This window comes from Sorex fumeus, unplaced genomic scaffold, assembly GCF_029834395.1.
Source record: "Sorex fumeus unplaced genomic scaffold, SorFum_2.1 ptg000024l, whole genome shotgun sequence".
Lineage (NCBI taxonomy): Eukaryota > Metazoa > Chordata > Mammalia > Eulipotyphla > Soricidae > Sorex > Sorex fumeus.
This window is the reverse complement of record NW_026606081.1, coordinates 49,413,544-49,435,113: the sequence shown is the minus strand read 5'-3', so window position 1 is coordinate 49,435,113 and position 21,570 is coordinate 49,413,544. Positions and strand designations below refer to the sequence as shown.

Here is a 21,570-nt window from a genome sequence, read left to right as displayed (position 1 = left end):
GTTTCTATGTGTCTGGTGTTATGGCCGTGCCGGAGAGCCGCTCGTGGGGGGCAACTCATGACCTCGGTAGGGCATGAAGGACGAGCTGGTACCGCCCTTCTTCCCATGCCCCATCACCACAATACACTCTGAGGTCGTGGCCACCTTGCTGGCGGGGGGGTGGGGGGGAAGGCGGAAGGGAGCAACACCCTTTCCCTCCTGGGGAGGTCTGGCACCGTAGTTTAACACATAGTCCATTCACTTTTCTGCCGCAAGTTGCCGGGCTCTGGATTAAGTCCTTTTGCCTCTGGAGCCATGGCCGTGCCAGAGAGCTGCTCGTGGGGGGCAACTCATGACCTCAGTAGGGCATGAGGGACGAGCCGGTACCGCCCCCCTTCCCATGAGACTGCAGTGGCCCCATCACCGCCGGCTCATACCTGGCTTTCCAATAAGCTCTGAGCCGGCAGCCACCTTGTATGCAGTCCAGATGCATTTCTGCCAAAAGCCGCTGGGTTTTGAGATTTGTTTCTGAGTCTCTGGGATCATGGCCGTTAATCAGCTTGATCAGGAGCCAGAGAGGCCATTTGTAGGCGGTGACTTGGGATCTCGCTAGGATGGGGTAGAAAGGGCCGGTTCCACACCCATCTGGTGAGGCCCCGCGTGTCTTGTCACTGCAGGCCCAAACCTGACTGTTCACTGGTCTCTGGAGGATGGCAGTCACCAGGCTGCCAAGGGGAAATCTATTCCCACCTGGAGTGACCCAGCCCCAGTGACCTACTGCAGGAACAGGACGCATTTCTGCCAAAAGCCTTTGGGTTCCTAGATTCATTTCTGAGTCTCTGGGATCATGGCCGTTAAGCAGTTCGATTAGGAACCAGAGAGGACATGCCTCCAATTATATAGCTGAGCCGGAGGTGGTTTGTGGGTGTGTCTCCCACATACCTAATCTTTGGCAGTTTACTTTCTTGGCAAACTTTGCCCCAAGTTTTTGGGCTATGTCCAGAGGCACAGCAGCAATTTTGGGGTATCTGAAAGTCTGACGGTGCCATCAGGCTGCTGATGCACTCGCCTCACGGGTACAGATTGACCTGCTGGTGGCACCATACCCCCAATTTTTTTTTTCATTTTTTATAATTTTATTTATTGAATCATTGTGAGAGCAGTTACAAAGCTTTTGGGTTTAAGTCTTGGTCATACAATGAAACACCCGTACCTTCACCAGTGCCCATTCTCCACCACCAAAAACTCCAGTATACTTCCATCCCAAACCCTCACCCTACATGTGGGGCAGATGATTTCCACATTACTCTCTCTCTCTACTTTGATCATATTCAATATTTTGAGACCAGAACCACCATTATTATTTGGGATTTTACCCCAACACTCAGATCTGCTGAAAAGGCAACAGTAGACAACTTGTTTTCTATTGCTGGTTAGGAATAACACATGATGTCACGTGGCTGCAGTAGTGGCCACTCGATTTCAAAATTCCGAAATTTTAACACTTAAATATAGAGGGATTTCTGCCAAAACCTGCTGGGTTCCAAGATTTGTTCCTGAGTCTCTGGGATCATGGCCATTAAGCAGCTTGATCAGGAGCCAGAAAGGCCGTTCATGGGCGGCGACTCGGGGTCTCGTTGGGATGGGGAGGAAAAGGCTGGCTCCAGCCCCAACCCATGAGGCCCCATGTGTCTTGCCACTGAGGGCCCAAACCTGACAGTCCAGTGGCCTCTGGAGGATGGAGGCCACCGAACCGCCTAGGGGGAGCAGGTGAAGGGACAGCACCCTTTCCCCCCTGGGGTGGCCCTGCGACAGTAACCTACTGCGGGGTCCAGATGCATTTCTGCCAAAAGCCACTGGGCTTTTGTTCCAAGATTTGCTTCTGAGTCTCTGGGATCATATCCATTAAGCAGCTTGATCAGGAGCCAGAGAGGACATTCATGGGCAGCGACTTGGGGTCTCGTTGGGATGGGGAGAACAGGGTCGGCTCTACCCCCATCTCGTGAAGCTCCACGTGCCTTGTCACTGAGGGCCCAAACCTGATTGTCCAGTGGCCTCTGGAGGATAGCTGCCACCAGGCTGCCAGGGGGAACAGGCCAAGGCACGAAACCTATTCCCACCTGGGGTGGCCCAGCGCGACCATCTCAATGTTTGAATCACAGGACAGCTAAACACTCCCAAAGTTCTTTTGCATGTAAAAATTATGCTGGCCCTTAAGGATGAGAAGGGTCCACTTATACCCATGGATTCACAATTCAAGAGCTAATATGATGTGACAAATCCTCCTTACTGCCACTTTATAGTGTTAACTATCAGACGGAAAGAAACTCAGCCCCCCTTGAGATTTCCCTAGAGATCCATATGAAGCATAGAAAAGATCTGGCCATTCCGAAGTCTCATTAGAAATTGGATGAATAGGGGGTATGGTGGTGCCAGCAGGTCAATCTGTACCTGTGGGGCGAGTGCATCAGCAGTCTGATGGCGCCTTCAGACTTCCAGATACACCAAAATTGCTCCTGTGCCTTTGGCCAGACCCCAAAAACTTGGGGCCAAGTTTACCAAGAAATTAAATGGCCAAAAGTTAGGTATGTGGGAGCCACACCCACAAACCACCTCCAGCGCAGCTACATAAGTTCATTTATTGGCCTTATTTCAGAGACCGATAAATCCCGAAAGAGAGCAAAAGACGCAGTTAGGGCCTGTAGCGCAGAGGTAGGTAGGAACCTGTGACTGAGAGCTCCAAGCCCGCTGGGACCGGAACTGGGCCTCCTTCCCCCAGGTCCCCAACTTTCCAGTAGCTTGGCAGTCACACCCACAAACTTCCTCCGGCGCCATGTAATCTCATCAATGGCCAAGACACAGAGACTATAAACTAAAACTCCCAGAAGAGAGTGCTGCAGAATGTCCTGACCCTGCTCCAGGCTGTCTTTACAAGGGCACCTCAGAGTAGGGCAGGTTGAGTTTCCCTTCCTGACACAAACAGAATCCCAGAAGCTGAAAACCTCCAGAACCCAATCACTGCCATGCACAAGGTCACTCTCCACACACTCAGATGAACCTCACCCAAGAGGGGACAAGCCTCATCCAAGATGGGATGAACCTCACCAGAGAGTGGACTGGCAGGAAAACCCAGATATGCGGGAACCCGTGACTGAGATCTCCAAGCCTGCTTGGATCAGGACTGGGACTCCTCCCTTCAGGTCCCCAGTTTTCCAGTAGCTTGGCAGCCACACTCACAAACTGCCCCCAGAGCCATGTAATCTCATCAACGGCCAAGAACCAGAGACTATAAACAAAAGTTCCTGGGAGAGAATGACAGAATTTCCTGGACATTATATTCTGTCCATAACAAGCAATGTAAAACAAGTAGTCTAGCATTGCCTTTTTGGCAGGTTTAAGTGGTGGTGAGACTGGTGTCGAAACATCGAATGTAATCAAATTTGAGAGACAGTATGGGGGAAATTTGTAACTGCATCTCACAGTGAATCAAAGAAAAGGGGGGGGGGAATAATAATAAAATAAAATTAACATTCAGAATAGAATTTTTAAAAAAATAGGTAATGTGGAGTTCATGCCCAATTCAATCAGCTGAATCAATGGCTGAATACATAGTAGTACTACTACATTATTTTAAAAAAATTGAATGAATAGTCTTTTGTTTCTTAGAGACTGTCCAGTACTTTTAAACTGGATCCACGAATAGCCCAACAGCTCCTCGAGAGCTCAGTGTCTCTGCAGGCCAGAGTGTTCTGGAATGCTCCATTCTTGCTGGTTCAGTCAGGGATGAGCAGTGCTCAGGGCTTCCGACCTCCACCCCCATCCCTCCAGCTCCAACTGAGAGCCCAGGGAGCATTTGTCTCCGTGAGATTAAGCGAAGTGCAGTGGCATTTCTTCTAAACACGCCTTGATTGCCTTGATTCTATTTTTTCTTCTCAAATCCTCCTCTTCCTTCTCGCTGTCCCACAGGACACTGTGCAGGCCTGTCAACAAGGCCTGGAAAATCTTCGTTGCTCCAGTGAGCTGTGTTATGACACTTTGAGTCTCGCCATTATGTCAATATTTAGAAGTGCAATTTAGAAATGGCAGGAGTTCAAGTCTTTCTGTCAGGTAGATAAAGCAGCAGACTGAAAAATTTATCAGTGGTGAAGAGTCCCAAATACCCGACCTCATGTCCTGAGAAACTTAATATTGTAAACAGACCCTTTATTATCTCACCCAATGGTACCATTGAGCCGTGTGGGGAAATACGTGCCTCAGGATTTGATCCTGAACCCTGCACCAAATGTTTTATGTGTGCATTGCGAGATCCTCGTCGTGTTCTGCAAAGGATCAGAACTATGTGATGTGTTGTTTGGTGATTTCATTCTCCTGCTCCGTCTCCTCCATTTTGAGGTCACAGAAGGAAGCTACTCTGATATTTACTTTATATTGAGAACTTAATATAATTAATATAGTATTAATATCATTACTTTATATTGAGAACGGTGCAAACGGGAGAAGGCTGCCCAAGAAGAAGGAAGAACCAGTCAATCCTGGGAGAGTGAGTAAGATGAGGGGACGGGCGTTTGAGCTTCTGGCATAATGCATGCCATGCTCTCTCCTACAGTGGCTTTATTCTTCTGGTGACTGTCAAATGAAGGAAGAGAAAATACTCCCAAGTTTTCAGTAAGAACTCTTGGACCGAGTAACTAACTCTACATTCCACCTCTTTCATTGTGCATTTTGAAGTGTTAGCCACCAACAGCCACAAAATGAAGAAACTGGCTATTTTTACATCTGCTGCTTCCTCCATCCAGGCTCTGGAGTTTGGTGCTTCTATTGGCCTCTTCCTGTCACTCACAGAGGATTAAGAACCTTCTAGGTGGAAAAAGGCATGTTGTTTCCTCTCTCACTTTGCAAAGCAGAGGTGGGCTGGGTCTAGAGCTAGAGGTGGGCATCTGACCCATCAAACCTACACAGAAGGAAGTTTCTTGATAACCAAGGAGGCACACCCTGGCAACTGACCAGGAATTGAGACCCTTTCTCAGCACTATCCCCTTCCCTGTCACAGTGAGCCCGCGACAACCTTTAGTTGAGTTGAACTTGGGTCCCTACACTTAGAAAATATAGTTTGGATCTCAAAGTGCTAACTTACAACTGGGGGGGATGTTTTACTTTTGATTCAAAATGCACTGTAGCACTGTCCTCCTGTTGTTCATCTATTTGCTCGAGCGGGCACCAGTAATGTCTCCATTGTGAGACTTGTTGTTACTGTTTTTGGCATATTGAATACACCATGGGGAGTTTGCCAGAATCTGCCATGTGGATGGGATAGTCTTGGTAGCTTGCTGGGCTCTCCGAGAGGGATGGAGGAATCTAACCCGGGTCGGCCGTGTGCAAGCCAAACACACCCTACCTGTTGTGCTATTGCTCCAGCCCTACTATCGCTCCAGCTCTTGATTCAAACTATTCACATATAATTACTGTCTAGTTTATTGAGGGGAAAGCCACATTACCAGAATCTAGGTATGTAATTCAATTGGCAGGCTTAAGGAGGGAGGGCCCAAACCACTCCGGTGAGTTTGGAGGTGAAAGGTCACAAGCATGAAAAGTCCAGGGGAAGAGAGGAAGAATTTCCCTTGTGATGTCAGCTAGAGTGGAGGGCAAGGGATGCCGCATTTCCTGCAGACTCTTATGTGACTCATGCCACAACCCGGAGAAGGTTCCGGAGACCTGCATGCCTGGTGTCCAGAAGCATCTCAGAAGGGCTTAGCTCATCTCCTATGTTTATGCTGCTATCATGGGGACCTTATCAGGGCCACAGTCATTGGTTTCATTTGGGGCTTGAACTCATGGCACAGCCAGGCTTTTATCTATCACTGACTCTCATAAATATCTTTATTTATTTTTTAATCAGAGTCCTCATAAGCAAGTGGTTGCTTTCATTGGTAACATGAGTTAGTCCCCTCCATCACGAGTCAATTCTCAGTCACCATCATAACAGTATCAATACGGGTAATGTCAGACACGGAAAAGCATGCAAAGGAGGGAATTAGCAGCTCAGCTCATTGCTTTACATGTCTGCTATCAAGCACAGGTATAAAACCAGGATTTTTGTCAGGCAAATACTTGATATTGCCAATATTGCCAATACTATTGCTGAATCTTCCAATAGTATCACCAGCTTGATTTAAGAGATTTATAATTTTGCAACCAGGAGATATTTTGGTCAATATACCCTTTACTGGTTTCTTTGCTTGTGAGGCATCAACAAATCTATTAAGGATCAGAGATGGGGTGACTTGCCTCGCATGAAGTCAATCCTGGTTCAACCTTCAGCACATCATATAGTCTCTCAAGGAGCACCAGGGTTTACTCCTTTGCACAAAGTCAGGAATAGCCCCTGAGCACTGCTGGGTATAGGCCAAACATTCCACCCCCCCCCCCCCAACCTGCCATATGAGTTTAGAAGAAAACGATCAAAACCACGGATTTTCTTTCCTTTCAGAAAAACACACCTGCACATACTACACTCAGGATTTTGCACTTACATCATAACTAGAGAGTACAGGGATGAGAATTGCCAAGTGGTCTTTGACGTGGCAGCTGGTGATGCCAGATTGATGTGAAGCTTTTACGTGCTGGGAACACGTGTTATAAACTCCTCACCATGTCTAGTGCAACCTAAGCTCCTATAATTAATGTCATTTGGCAAGAGTAAGATTGGGTCAAACTTCTCTAAGACTCTTTGGGTTGAATTCACCTTGAGTCATTTCCTTTGTTTGCTGACAGTTCTGGCAGCGTCTGCATGAGGGATAAACTTGCTCTGGGTCAGCGAGAAGAAGGTTACAAATTCACGTTTCAGGTTTGAGGCTGCCTCAGAGAAAGCCGCTTCAAAGGGCTCTGCAGGGATATTCTGCAGAAATGGCAGCAACACTGCCTCTGTGAGCTTCTGCCTCCAGCAGTGGTTTTCTTCCACCTCTGAAGGTCTTCACAGCTCTCCGACCAGACCCAACTGCCTTCTCCACCAGGTCTCTTAACCACAAAAGTTCCTCGTTTCTCAGCCATGTCTTTGGAGGTAATTAGAAAACCTTATGGGGCAGTGCAGAGCTGAACTTCTGTTTTTCCACAATCAGGGCACATTTACTCTCTCTCTCTCACAAAAAAAAAAAAAAAAAACTCTGAAAAGGGGTACGGCTCAAGGCCTTGAAGCAAGGTCTCAGAGGCATCTCTGGGAAGAAAACACAAAGATTCTCTCTCTGGAGTTCTTCTTCTTACCCTCAAGAACTCAATATTCAGCCAAGGAGATGGATGGCATTCAAGTACTGTCCAAGTAAAAGTAATAGCACACTTATCAAATGTTTAATCATGAAAAGCACATTACACGAAGTCATCACCCAATAAGGATCTGTTCTTATCTGATAGGGTCTACCAAGATCTCCCTGAGAAAGTACCATGAATTCCCTTGGTTCTTGGGAGGATGTGTCAGGTAGGAGAGGGGTGGGGTGAAGGGGAGTTGGTGGAGATGTGTGTCCAAACTCAGGAAAGTGTTAAGGTCTTGGAAAGGCTGAAAAAATCAGTGAAGATTCAAAACACTGAAGGAGGGGAAGGTGGACATTGGGTGGATAAGATAAATAAAGACGGAGGCCAAACCAGTGTCTACAGACAAACTGAAGAAGTTATTTTTTTTCTCATTTCCCAATGTTTTTATTTTATTTTTTATTTATTCGTTTATTTTTTTATTGAATCGCCGTGAGACACAGGTACAAGTTTTCATGTTTGAGTTTCAATCACCCCAATGTTTTTACTTAAGAGACAAAAGAAAATGATGAAAAGGTGATAGATTACAAAGAATTTATTCTTATTCTGAGAGTTCTGGCACCCGGAGCCCCAGCTCCCTTGTCTACTAGCTCATCTCTCCTACTTTCTCCTGGAAGAGGCTCCCTCCAACCCCTCAACACACAGGGATACAGGAAAGGACATAGATGAGGTTGGGGGACCGTGTGTGGGGTTGGAAGCTGAGGAGTCTCTGACTGGGGCTGGGGAGAGTCAGGCCAACCCATCACTACTGCTGAGAAGGGCCTGGGGGCTTCTTGCTTGCGTGCTGAGCAGGTTCAGGGCGGGTTGGGCCCAGGAGGGGGCTCAGCTAGGGATCCCCACTGTGTAGCAGGCACGCCACCCTCCTTGGAGGGAACGTGGACCCACTGGAGCTGTTTGTCTCAAACCCCGTGTCCCGCCCCAACGTGCTGCTGATAACTTGCATCCAGGGGCACCAGAGGTGTCATTCATCCCTCCTCAGATGTCTCTGGGAACAATGCTGCCTGCCACAGTGCCCACCTGAAGCTTCCTGGCACAGCAGAGACGACCCCCCTCTCCCCCATGGGCATCCACGGGCCCTACCGAACCTGGCTGAGTTCTGGCCTCTCTCTCCCTCTGATTTCCCCTTTGTCCACTTCTTCGATGTTGGGAGTCTTGTGCAGAGGATTTTGGAATCCGCTGGAATGAGTGGGGGTTACACATTAGCGTAATTGTCTCCTGGCTGGCTCCTGCCACTGCACATAAGGGCAGCCTCGGAGGCAGCCTGTGCTCAGGCCAACCCACCGTCGCCTCAGAAGAATCCAGCAAAATCCAGCTGCCAGCCAAGGCCTCAGGTCCCCGCCAACCCTGGGGGAAGGGTCTCTGAGATCAAACGCTTCCCTTTCCCTCAAGACTTGTTCCCACATGCTCCAGCACCTCAGATGTGTTTTCCTGGAAAAGGTTACATGTTTCTAAGAGAGTTAATTGGCTTAACCGTTTTAATAAGCTCTCTGGAGACATCCGACACCTGCCTCCCGTCACATAAAACGCAGCTCACAGGGGTTATTGTGACTGGACGCGTCAAGGTTGGCAGCGAGTGACCCTGGGAAAGCGCGGCCAGGGCTGGGGAAGTTTGCAGAAATGGGGTTTTTATGGGCTTCCCTTGGTGGTCCTTGGAGAGAGGCAGCAGTGAGCAAGGATGGGTGGGGAAAGCGGCGTGGAGTGGAAAAGTACCCACAGAGCTGATGGCCAGAGGACAGGGGGACAGGCCCTGTCCCCGCTGAGATCTTGCTGTAAATAGCAGGGCTGTTCTTTTTTTTTTAAATGTTCTGAAATTTACCTACTAGTCTTTTAAAGATTTTTAAACTTTATTTTTTTTAATTTTTAGAAATTGGGTCACAGTGATATGCACAGTTACAAAGTTGTTCAGGATTGGGTTTCAGCCATGCAATCAATGTTCCAACACCCGTCCCTTCATCAGTGTACATTGCCCACCACCAACGGTCCTAGTTTCCTTCCTCCTCCCCTCTTCCTCCACTCCTACCAGTATCTGGGGCAGGCGCTTTTCTTCTCTCTCTCCATAGAGGGGCTCTTACGGGTTCTACCTCTCCAGGGCATCGCCCACTTTGAAGACAACATAAGTATGTATGTTTGTTTTTCTCTCTTTCGGTTGTCTTACACTTAAAATAAAAATCTTACAATCTATTTTTTAAGTCATATTTTGACCATTTTTTGACTCTTTAACAGGCAAGGGTGGTGGTGAGCAAATTATTCAATATCATTTTGGGATAGATCCAAGTTAAGTGTCTTGAAAAGCAGATGACTTGAAAAAAATGTTTTGACCAAGGGGCTGGGGCTTGGGGGCAGTTCTCCTTGCTTCTTGAGTTTTCTAGATGGGGAGATATGGATTAGGTTGGAGAAGCTGACTGTTGCCAGGCCTGAGGTGGGATTAGACAGAGGAGACAAAGATAAGAACAGGCCCGAAAACAAATGCTCCCTAATTAAGGGCAATTTTCTGCAAAGTTCGCAGGGAACAATGAGGAAACCAGTTGGCAGGAAGCCAAAATATGTCCTCAGAGACAGTGAAACCAGAATCTTACTCCTGAGTTCCCAGGGGATCCCTGGAACCGAGAGGTTCAAGCTATTGTGTAGGGTGTTGTTTCTGTTCCAAACACCCTCCAGAGAGATGCAGAACCCCCTGTTCTCCCCTACTCTAGGGGGCAAGCTGCCATGACCCCAGTACCCCAGGTTCCCCATGCCAGGAAGCAGCAACTGCCCAAGTTCACAGAGGGAGCCTGTGGCAGAGCCAGGAAAGGTGCCCGTGGACTCCTGGTGAGAGAAACATCTCCTGGGACTCACAGGAACTCTTGTCCAGTCTGTTCAGATAAACACTAAAGAAAGTCAAACAGCATGCACACGGTCACCTCGGGGGTTATGAGCCTGTGTGAGGAACCGTCTAAACCCATTGCCCAGCCCTCTGGCTAACAGGAAGACTTCTGGGCTTCCCTGGTTAGATGGAAGATGAATGCTTTTTTTTTTTCTTTTTTTATTAGTGAAAAACCATGAGGTACAGTTATAGGCTTACAAATTTTGTGCGAATGCTTTTTGCCTTTTGGGAGCTCCTCAGGCAGAAACCATCCTGGGCAGAGCCAGTGGAGGCTGAGGATATGCTTCTACTTTTGTCCACTTGGGCATTGACGTCTGGTCTCCTATCAGGGGCACAGAGAGGCATGTGTCATCCTCCTCTCCATGCTAATTGTGTTTGCAGGAATCACCTTTATGCGTCTCCGATGAGGTTGAGGCATGATCTTCTCACCCCATTGTGTCCAGCTTTCTGGTTATCTGGAAAGAAATTCAAAGATAGTATCTCCCTTGCTCTATGCTCACGCTTCTCTCTCTGCTTGCAGAGCATCAAGTGCAGGGTCAGTCCAAGAAGAATGAGAAAGTCACATGATTTGTCAGTCCCCCCTCCCCCCCACACCACCACCACCCCCACCCCACAGCACAGCACGCACAAATGCTCTCAAAATATGACAATCTCATGGTATAAAGCTGCAGTTCTCTGGGGTCCTAGTTCAGGGGCCTTCAAACGGACTCCCAGGAACTTCCTAGAGTACAATTAATATTAAAAGAATTCACTTCTGGATTCTCACTTTTCATATACATTGCAAAACTCCTCTTGTCTAATGCAGGCCCTTGTTTTTCTTTTATCAGGGAACTCTCTAATTACCAAGAATTTTACTAAGGTGCACTGCACCAAGAGCGGATAAGCCCCTCTGGCATCAAACAAAGGGACAGAGTGAATTCTTGCTGTCAACACTGGAAAAATGAATGCATCTCCTGACAAAGTCACAAGTTTTTTTAAAAATCAAATCCTTTCTAATGCTTTCTTTTAAATTATTTAGAAAAATTATTGAGTTGTCAGCTGAAGCATTATTTAAGAATTTATGATGATAGGTCCCCGTGGGTTTTGGCACTCAAAGAAGTAGTTCAAAGAATTAAATGTCATTGTCACGATGATCTACTTCAATTTCCATCTACTTACTTGTGTGAGCAACATCTTTATACTCAGATTGCACAAATAGCAATGAAGAAAAATATTTTGGACTTGTCTCGTTCGAGAGACTGGTCAAATTCGTTCATGAATATGTGAACTGATATTTTAAAGTATCCTGATTATTGTAAGGGGCACTTCTAGTAAAATGTGGATTTTATGCTCAAAGTTCTTTTATTGAGATTTGGGGATTCCTCATTGACACGGTAAGTTGTTTGTAAAAATGGCAGAAATGGTTCAAAAATCAGCTGGCATGAGAACATAGGGGTTTGTATGTGAGATATCAGAGACATTTTAAGAGCTGGAGAAATTAGGGTATCTATCTGTCTGTGGCTAAAATGCTCCCTCTTGTGCACTAATCTCAAATGCGACCATTGAGAGTCTAAGGACCTTTTCACAATGTCACACGATGGAAGAAATGATAAAAATTAGATTTCAGAGGTCACCTAGTTAAAGAGACATAGGACACAGACTTTAAGCTAGGAAGGGCAACAGTGTAGAAATAAAGATTACACTAGAAAAGGACAATGGTGCTAGCTTCTTGAGGTCTAAAACCTTAATAAAAACAAAACTGAGATTTGAATCATCTTAGTTTTTAATGGAATCAAATCTGGAGTGAGATAGTCAGTCCAGAGCTTGGTGTTCATCATCAGTAAACAACTGGAATAATATAATAACATAGTATGTTGAATTATGTCTGCAACATGGGCTGGAGCGATAGCACAGCGGTAGGGCGTTTGCCTTGCACGCAGCCAACATGGCCGACCCGAGTTCGATTCCTCCGCCCCTCTCGGAGAAGCCTGGCAAACTACCGAGAGTATCTCGCCCACACGTCAGGGCCTGGCAAGCCACCCGTGATGTATTTGATATGCCAAACACAGTAACAACAAAAAATCTCCAATGGAGACGTTACTGGGCCCGCTCGACCAAATGATATATTATATATTATAAATGCATATGCTACGTAGCACTTCAGTGTACAAAACCAAAGCCACCAAAAGCCACAATATAGGAAGGAAAACAAGGCCTGACTGAAAAATCAGAAAAAATAATTAGAAAAGACTTAACTGACAAATCAAGTGGAAAAAGCAGAAAACAAATGCAAATCCATTGATGATTCAGATATCACATATGGACTTTGGAAAGAAGTAATGGCAATTGAGAGGTAATGATAATTTAGGGAGAGAATGACCTCAATTTTTCAAAATCGCCAGAACGTATCAATATGCTCAAAAAGTGTTATGGAAACCAGGAGAGAACATCATGCATTTTGGAAGTGTTGAAAGCCACAAGGAATGACAGAGACTTGAAAACAGCCAGAGAAAATTGTTCAGTGGGACAGTGAGCCGTGGAAGTCATGTGACCCCACGTGGACCCTGAGATCTGATGAAGGCTCTAGGTGGAAAGTTTTGGATTATGCCGGTGCCTTACTGCTGCTCCTGTTCCTTCCTGTCTACTGTGGAATTTATTTTTAAATATTTTATTGAATCACTGTTAGATAAACCCTTACAAGGCTGTTCATGATTAGGTTTCAGTCATACAATGTTCCAACACCCATCCCTCCACCAGAGTACACCCATCCTAGCACCAGTGTTCCCAGTTTCCCTAACCTCCCTGCCCACCTCCCACCCTGCCCCTGCAGCCTGTCTCTATGGCAGGTCGTCATCTTCTTCTTCTTCTTCTTCTTCTTCTTCTTCTTCTTCTTCTTCTTCTTCTTCTTCTTCTTCTTCTTCTTCTTCTTCCTCTTCCTCTTCCTCTTCCTCTTCCTCTTCCCCTTCCCCTTCCCCTTCTTCCCCATCTTCCCCTTCTTCCCCTTCTTCCCCTTCTTCTCCTTCTTCCCCTTCTTCTTCCTCTTCCCCTTCCCCTTCCCTTTCCCCTTCTCCTTCTCCTCCTCCTCCTCCTCCTTCTCCTCCTCCTTCTCCTCCTTCTTCTCTTTCTCTCTCTCTTTCTCTCCCTCTCCCCCTCTTCTCCTTTTAGGTGTTGTGGTTTGCAATAAAGATACTGAAATGTTATCTTTCCTTACTTTTAACTTTACTTACTATTAACATTTAGTTTTTGTCTAGTGTGATAATTTCCAGCTTTTAATATCATACTGGACCTTTCTCTATCTTACCTACCCTCCACCACACACACACTTGTGGTTGATTCCAACCATTGGCCAGGCGTCTTCTTGGCCCCTGTTTTCCTTGCTCGTGGATATCAGATATATATATATATGATATTATATATATAATCTGCTCTGAATGCAGCAGTTATGTGTACCTAGATCAAGAACTCAACATGACAAATGACCTGGAACCTGAACTAAGCAGGAGGAAGAGAGCGGCGTGGAACGCTTTCAAGAGCGTCAAAGAAGTGGTTAAGATGAAGAAACTCCAGCTCTGGGCTCATCTTTTCAATTCCACCATTCTTCCTACACTAACATACTCCTCAGAGACCTGGGCCTAATAAAAACTGGATGAGAACGCTAATAGGGTATCCCAAAGAGGAATCGAAATCATTTCACTCAAGTGAGGGAAGGAATCCGAAGTTCCGACCTCCATCGATGATCAAGAATCAGGGACAAGGCATCGAAAATCAGATGGGCTGGACGTGTAATGCGATTTAGACATGACCGCTGGACTAGAGCTGTTACAGACTGGATTCCAAGGGACGTTAAAAGAATGCGTGGCCGCCCACCTATGAGATGGTCTGACTTCTTCGTCAAAACCCTGAACAAACTGTTGAGACTCTTCGTGTTCCTGGAGTGAACAGATGTCATTGAGCTATACTAGTATGCGACAGGATGGATGGAGATGTTACTGGCGCCCGCTCGAGCAAATTGATGATGGGATGAAAAACCTTAAAATTGCTTCTCAGTTTTGTTATAAATACACTGTAATAAAGATGCTGACTTATGCGACTTCATTTTCTTAGAATATGCTTCTATTCATAGCATGTCTACAATAGCATCCTTACGAATCCTGCCGACATCCTTAATCTTCCAGGATGAGGACTCAGAACTCACTTCTCTGTGTACTCTTCGTCTTGCTGTTTTTCAAATTCAGCCTTGATCCATGGTGGGAAATGAGCTCAATCTACGCGTCACTCTGTAATATATTTTTTGGAAGGCACACCGAGATAACAGCATACAGCAGAACAAGAATGTATTTGTGTGTTTTATTCACAAAGCACCTGTTTCTGTACAATGTTACAGGCAGTATGAAAGTATTGCCAGGGGTGACAGACAGAAAGTTTAAACATGTTCCTGTAGAGAAACTTCTGCATGCCTCCCAACTTCCAGCATTCTTTTTTGAAGTTGGTGTCTTGTTAATTGCCTTGATCAGAGGTATCTAACTGTATTCAATTATAGTGTTGATGACTACATTCCTGATTTGTCTCTGACCTAAATGAAAATGCATCCTGGGAAGTTTTAAAAGGCAGAATTTTCACTGCAGTTAGTAATGAGCTTGTCAGTTGAGTGAGTTCCTTTTTATATCAAGTTATGGAAAGCTTTCTCTTTCCCTAACAAAAAGTTGGATTTACTTCTGCTTAACTGGCATTAATGCCTAATTCTATTACCTATGGTCAGATAATATGGTTTGTGGCTTATGAAACTTGTACTTTTTGGACGCTACTGAGGTTTTCTCTGTGAGCTTAAATGTGATTCAATTTTCCAGCTGTTGTATTTAAAAATAATGCGTTTTTTTATGGCAATAAGATAAAACTTTTCATGGCCACTGAAACTAGTGTATTTAAACTAACATACAAACGCTCTAGGTCTTTATATAGCTATAACTTACATATTATAAAATCTATTTTGTTCTTGATATCATTTGGGGGGGAGCAGCTTCCCAAATATAATTCAAAGGGCCCAAGCATCACCCCCATAATACTCATCCAGCGGTGCAGTACTAGGGCCAGAGAATATCATGCTTCTTGGTCCTGTGTGCCATGAATCATGAGGGCCACCTTGGTACTGGGGTTATCTAGGACCCCAAGCAATGTCAGGAGTCCGTGTAATGGCAGGATCAAACCTGATACTATCTCCCTGGCCCTTGCTTTGGGGCCACACAGGGGGGTACCGCTGGATCTGTGCTCAACGCACACTCCTGCTAGGTTTGGGGACCTTATGGGATGCCAGAGGTGAAACCCAGGTTGGTCATGTACAAAGCAAGCACTTTACCAGCAGTTCATCTTTCCAGGCCCTTGGTCCTATTCTTGGTATTACAAAACTACCCATAAATCAATCTTCACCTCACTTTCCCGCCTTTTATTTCCAAGATCTCTTTGTATGTATGTGTATGTAGGTTTTGTGAGTTTTGTGATTGTGACATATAAACAGTTCAGACAGCCAAAACTATTTGGATTTATAGCTCTCGCTGGCTTTTGAGACCATAGCTAGCACAATTGACAAAACTGATCTTTGGTTTGCCTTTGGGTTTTCTGTTGTTCTTCATTCTTTTACAGCAAACCCTTTGGAGTCTTTCAGTTCAAGTGTGAAGTTTATAGTCTGTAGTTGAATTTTATTTCTTGGTTCACCTTGACAATTTTCAATAATAGAGTTGAAAGTGATATATTCTCATTCATTTCAAAAGTGATAGCTTTAGTCTTGTTTTTTTTAAATATATTCAGTGTAATACTTTTCTCAATATTCCTCTTATTTTTTCCTATCCTATACGTCAACGTTTCACCGCTGTGAAAGCTTATTTTTTTTTTATTTATTTATTGAATCACTGTGGGAAAGGTTACAAAGCTTTCAGGTTTATGTCTCAGTCATGCAAATATCAAACACATTTCCCTTTACCAATACTTATTTTTTACCATGAAGAACCCCAATAAAACCCCACCCCCCACCCCTCCCCGTCCCTGTGAGGCAGATGAATTCTAGTTAACACTCTATCTGCTTTGATTAGATTCATTGTTTCAATAAAAGATTCACCACTATTATTTAGAGTTTACCCCCCCCCCCAATCAGACATGCTGAAAAAGCATTGTGAAGTGATTTGCTTTCTACAGCTGGGTTCAAGAATTAAATGTTGGTTTTGGATTTCTGCTATTTTACCTATTGACCCTGGAAGTATTTCTACTGAAAGTCAGATAGTTAAGAAATTGGTTTCTGTGTTCTGGAGTCGTGGCTGTGCTGGAGAGCCGCTCGCAGGGGGACCCGTGGCCTCGGTAGGGCATGAAGGGCAGAGCGAAACGCCCCCCTTCCCATGAGGTTTTAGTCGCCCCCACACTCCCGGCTCATACCTGCTGTCCACAAGGCTCCCATGTGGCCGCCATCTTTCTTTCCAGAGAGGAGAGGGCGAATGGGGCAACACCCTTTCCCCTCCGGCAGACTTGATGGCCTGGATCAACGCATAGTCCATTCACTTTTCTGCTCCAAGCTGCTGGGTTCTGCATTAAGTCCTTGTGCTTCTGGGGCCGTGGCTGTGCTGGAGAGCCGCTCGTGGGGGGCGACTGGTGACCTCGGTAGGGCGTGAAGGACGGACCGGAACGCCCCCCTTCCCATGAGGTTTTAGTCGCCCCCACACCCCCGGCTCATACCTGCTGTCCACAAGGCTCCCATGTGGCCGCCATCTTTCTTTCCAGAGGGAGGAGGGCGGAAGGGAGCAACACCCTTTCCCCTCCGGGCAGACATGATGGCCTGGATTAACGCATAGTCCTTTCACTTTTCTGCTGCAAGCTGCCGGGTTCTGCATTAAGTCCCTGTGCTTCTGGGGCTGTGGCCGTGCTGGAGAGCCGCTCGCGGGGGGCAACTGGTGACCTCGGTAGGGCGTGAAGGACGGACCGGAACGCCCCCCTTCCAATGAGGTTTTAGTCACCCCCACACTCCCGGCTCATACCTGCTGTCCACAAGGCTCCCATGTGGCCGCCATCTTTCTTTCCAGAGAGGAGAGGGCGAATGGGGCAACACCCTTTCCCCTCCGGCAGACTTGATGGCCTGGATCAACGCATAGTCCGTTCACTTTTCTGCTCCAAGCTGCTGGGTTCTGCATTAAGTCCTTGTGTTTCTGGGGCTGTGGCCGTGCTCCAAACTTAACTCTGATTTTCAGGGAGAAAGATTGGGTGGTTTACTTCTCATTGATCACTTTGTATATAGAGAGATGTCGCGCGGCCACGTAAGCGGCCGCGCGGTTTTGAGAAAAAGTCCTCGTTCCCGCATACTCGAGCTGTGTTTGTAGAGGCTTCTGGTCACCGGGGTTCCATCTGGGGGAGGCGGGATGCGGCACCTACTCCATTTGGAACTTGCCGGTGATCTCAGCTCTTTTTGGAACCTGTTTTTTCTTTTTTTTTTTCCTCCGGGATCCCGCACCCTCCATGTGATCCTTCTCTTATGTGAAAGCTTATTTTTATCTTTACTTATTTGGGAGTTATGTGTGCAACTTTTAAAATACTTCTCTTTTAAATCAATATCTAGAATGGAAAATTATATATTGATCATCCCATTCATCCCCAAATGAAAGTATTCTCTCTCATTCCCTGGTACTCTATTTATTTATTTATTGCTAAATTAATGATGCATTTTAGATCCATATTATCACTAAAAATTTAAGTATGTGTCTTATTTTTCAATGAAGTGTTTTTACATAGGCACCTTAATATGCATTACTTAGTCTTAGCTATGTTTCTTCACTTTGTTGTATACCATGAGAACCCCATCTTTGTTCTTGAATTCTTTCATTTTGACTTTTCTGTAAGCTTAACCAAACCTTAATAGTGTGAAAACTCCAATTTCTGTTTTGGCATGTCTGAAATTTCCAGAACTATTTCAAAAGAATATCTAATGTTTGAGAGTCAGATAAAACTGAATTCAAAGATGCATTCTCCCTTGCTCTTGCCTTGTGAGAATGGAATCAATGCTTCACCTTTTTTACTTTGTTCCTGGTATGTAAAATGGGGATATGAGTAGCAAATCACAGGCTCTATAGGACTTATATTTCACTTAGTAGCTCTGGTACATAATAGTTAATAAATAACTAATATGAATACTATTTTTACATCATCAACTTTATTCAGTATTATTCACATCTTAATACAATTTTATGTACACTGTAGATATTGAATTAAATTGCTCTTTTAATTATTAAAACATTTCCATACAATAAAATGGATAAGTCATGAGAGAAAAGTTTGATTCTTTTTCTTTTCTTTTCTTTTCTTTTTTTTTTTTTGATGCATTTTCAAAGTTGCACGCACCTGGGTAATACCCAAACCATGATGTATAATTTATCTAGGGTTATTCCTTTTTCCAGTCAAATGATATCCAACCCCAGTAATAAATGCTTTCTGATTTGCATGATTACTTATGAGTTTTGTCTAGTCTTAGAATTTATGTAAGTGAAATCATACTACAAATAGTAGATATCGAAAGTGTCTTTTCTTTCAATAAAATGCCTTTGAAATATAGTTCCTTGTGGCATATATTATTTACTTTTTTAATGATTGAGTAAAAATATTTATTTTATATCATAATAATACTGTGTTTATTTTATATAATAAATATTTATGTTACATCATATTTATTTGATATCTTAAATATTTATTTTGTATCATTAATACATCAAGATTATTTTTTCCATTCTCTTACATGAATATTTGGGCTATTTTCTATATGACTAAGATTTCAATGAACATCCTTGTACAGATCTTTTTGTGAATGTGTACTCATTTCTCATAAAAATGACTAGAAGTGGATAGTTGGATAATAGGGTATATGTAAACAGAATATTTGATGCTCAAGAAAACTTTAAACAATTTTATAATAATTTTATCATTACTGTTTCACTGTAAAATTACAAGAGTACTAGTTACTTATCTTCATTTTTATGTGATTTTTATAGAATTCTTCTTTGATATAGAATCACATAAACTTGCTTGTACTTATTGCAACATGGTATAAAGTTTTCTAATTTTAAATTGAGTTACTATATTTATAATTAATTTTTTCTTTCTGACAGCACATTGTTAGTCCTTAATTTTGTATCCATTCTTTATTTGTCTACATTTTAAATAAAGAGTTTTGTTCATTGACATTTGCTGTAATTGTTGATCTTCATTAAGCTTAATGAAGTTTAAGCATATCACATTTTGTATTATTTTTCATTTGTTTTAACTGTTTTTTCTTTTGTTGTCTCTTTTTTGGCAGGCGGAGTCACACCCAGCAATGCTCAGGGGTTGCTCCTGGCTCTGCACTCAGGAATTACTCCTGACAGTGCATGGGTGGACCATATGGGATGCCAGGGATTGAACCTGGGTCAGCCACATGCAAGGCAAATGCCCTACCCACTATACTATCACTCTGGCCCTCTTTTGTTTTTTATTTCCTCTATTCTTTTCCATTAATGGAAAAATTAATACTCCATTTCAAAAATTCATTATATATTTTCTGTTGATTTTAGATTATATTGTTTTTATTAATGGCTACTCTTTATAGTCTAATATGTATACTTAACTTGCTAATGTTGTACCTCCAAGTAAGTTATAAGTTAAAAAATGTTATATAATTAATTTTATATAGTTAATGTTATAATACTGTTTCTCCATTCTATATTCTTACTGTCAGCTGTTTTACATATGTATACACACACACACATATATATATATATATATATATATACACACACACTGTAAACCCTGTACTTTTTATCAGTTTCGTTTTAAATCACAACAGTCTTTTAAATAATTTTTGTGCTTATCCTTACAGGGCAAATTTGTGTCATGGGCCTGGTGTTAACTATTTTCTCCCTTAATTTTGGGCATATTTCACTGCTTCTTAGCTTACCTCATAGTTTTTAATTAAATGCTGGACATTTGATCATCAAGACAATGTGTAGTAACAAATATTTTTCCCCAGGAAAGTTCAAGTCCCCACTCTGCTAGGCCTGTTCTTTTTTAGGTCTGTTCTTCCTACTCAATAAACAAGTCTTGGAAAGCCATCGTCTGCCTTTAGAATGTTGCCCTAGATAGCCTTTAATTTCCCCAGGAGAGATGGGGTTCCCTAGTGCATTCAGGTTTCACGATGATATGCCAGATGAAGAAATGACTTTCGCAGGTTGATCACGCAAGTCAGCTGCAGCCAATGGACAGAGGTCTCCAGTTGTAGGTTGAATGTATTTCCTGAGGAATACATTCAGAGGACTTTGTTATCTACACTCCAACTAGTCCCACTTTAGTCATTTTCACCTACTGGAAATCATTTTCCCAGGGCTACAAGAAAACTCACCATCTGATTTCTAGACCCGTGGAATGAAAATTTATTGTGCTTCAATTCCTCACCCATACTTACCATTTCCTACCTCTAAACTTTCGCATCAACTGCTCCCTTCACCTGGGATATTCCTTTATTCCCCCACTCCCCTCCAAGCCTCCCCCGACTCCTTCAATCCCCAGCCTCCAATGTATTGGTGAACCCAATGTGAAGATTCAAGGAAGGGTCATAGAAGGAAATAAGCACTGTAGCACAGTAGTACTGTCCTCCCGTTGTTCATCAATTTGCTCGAGTGGGCACCAGTAACGTCTCCATTGTGAGACTTGTTGTTACTGGTTTGGGCATATCAACTACGCCACGAGGAGCTTGCCAGGCTCTGCTCTGCAGGCGGGATACTCTTGGTAGCTTGTCGGGTCTCTGGAAATAAGATCTGAGTTAAATGCTGCTCCCTTAAGCTCCCGCATTCCAGACCTCACATATTCCATGCACTTTTCATTTCTGTATGTTTCCCTCATAGACTGGATACTCCAGGATGCATACCCTGATTGGCACATTTTTGCTTCACTATAGTGACTAATTCAATGTAGATGCTCAGTAAATATACCAGGTAGAAATGGAAACAAGGTCGTCCTTCCTATGTTCTCCTAGTAGGGCTGGGAGCAGAACTGCTCCTCCTTGTTCAGAAGCAGAAAAACAGAGACCACAGCAGTAACTAATATTCAAATTTCTTTTTACATCCTTCATCTTGGAAGAGGTAAATTTGTGGCTCAAAATCTTTAACTCATTGGGTTTTAGATGTGCTTATTGATTACAATTCTTTGAAGTGAAGTTAGGCTAGTATTCCTAGATGAATCAGACACCTCCTACCACTTTATTCTAGAATAAGCAAAGGTAAACTTGAAGATGTAGTAGTGAGGAAAAATCTGTAGGAAAAAAATAGTTCTAATTGACATACTTCTATAAGTCAATTAGTTTTTTTGTGTCCAGTTCGGAAACACAACCACTGACTATTTTTGCTGTTACCTGTCCTGGAATACTGGTCTGGCGAAGGGATGACATCGAGAACCTC

At 43.9% G+C, this 21,570-nt stretch overlaps 1 protein-coding gene across 1 annotated transcript in view; it reads left to right on the top strand.

Annotated features, from left to right (window-relative positions):
• ENPP6 (ectonucleotide pyrophosphatase/phosphodiesterase 6) overlaps window positions 1–21,570 on the top strand; it is a 95,139-nt gene that overhangs the window by 38,426 nt on the left and 35,143 nt on the right. The window lies entirely within an intron of this gene.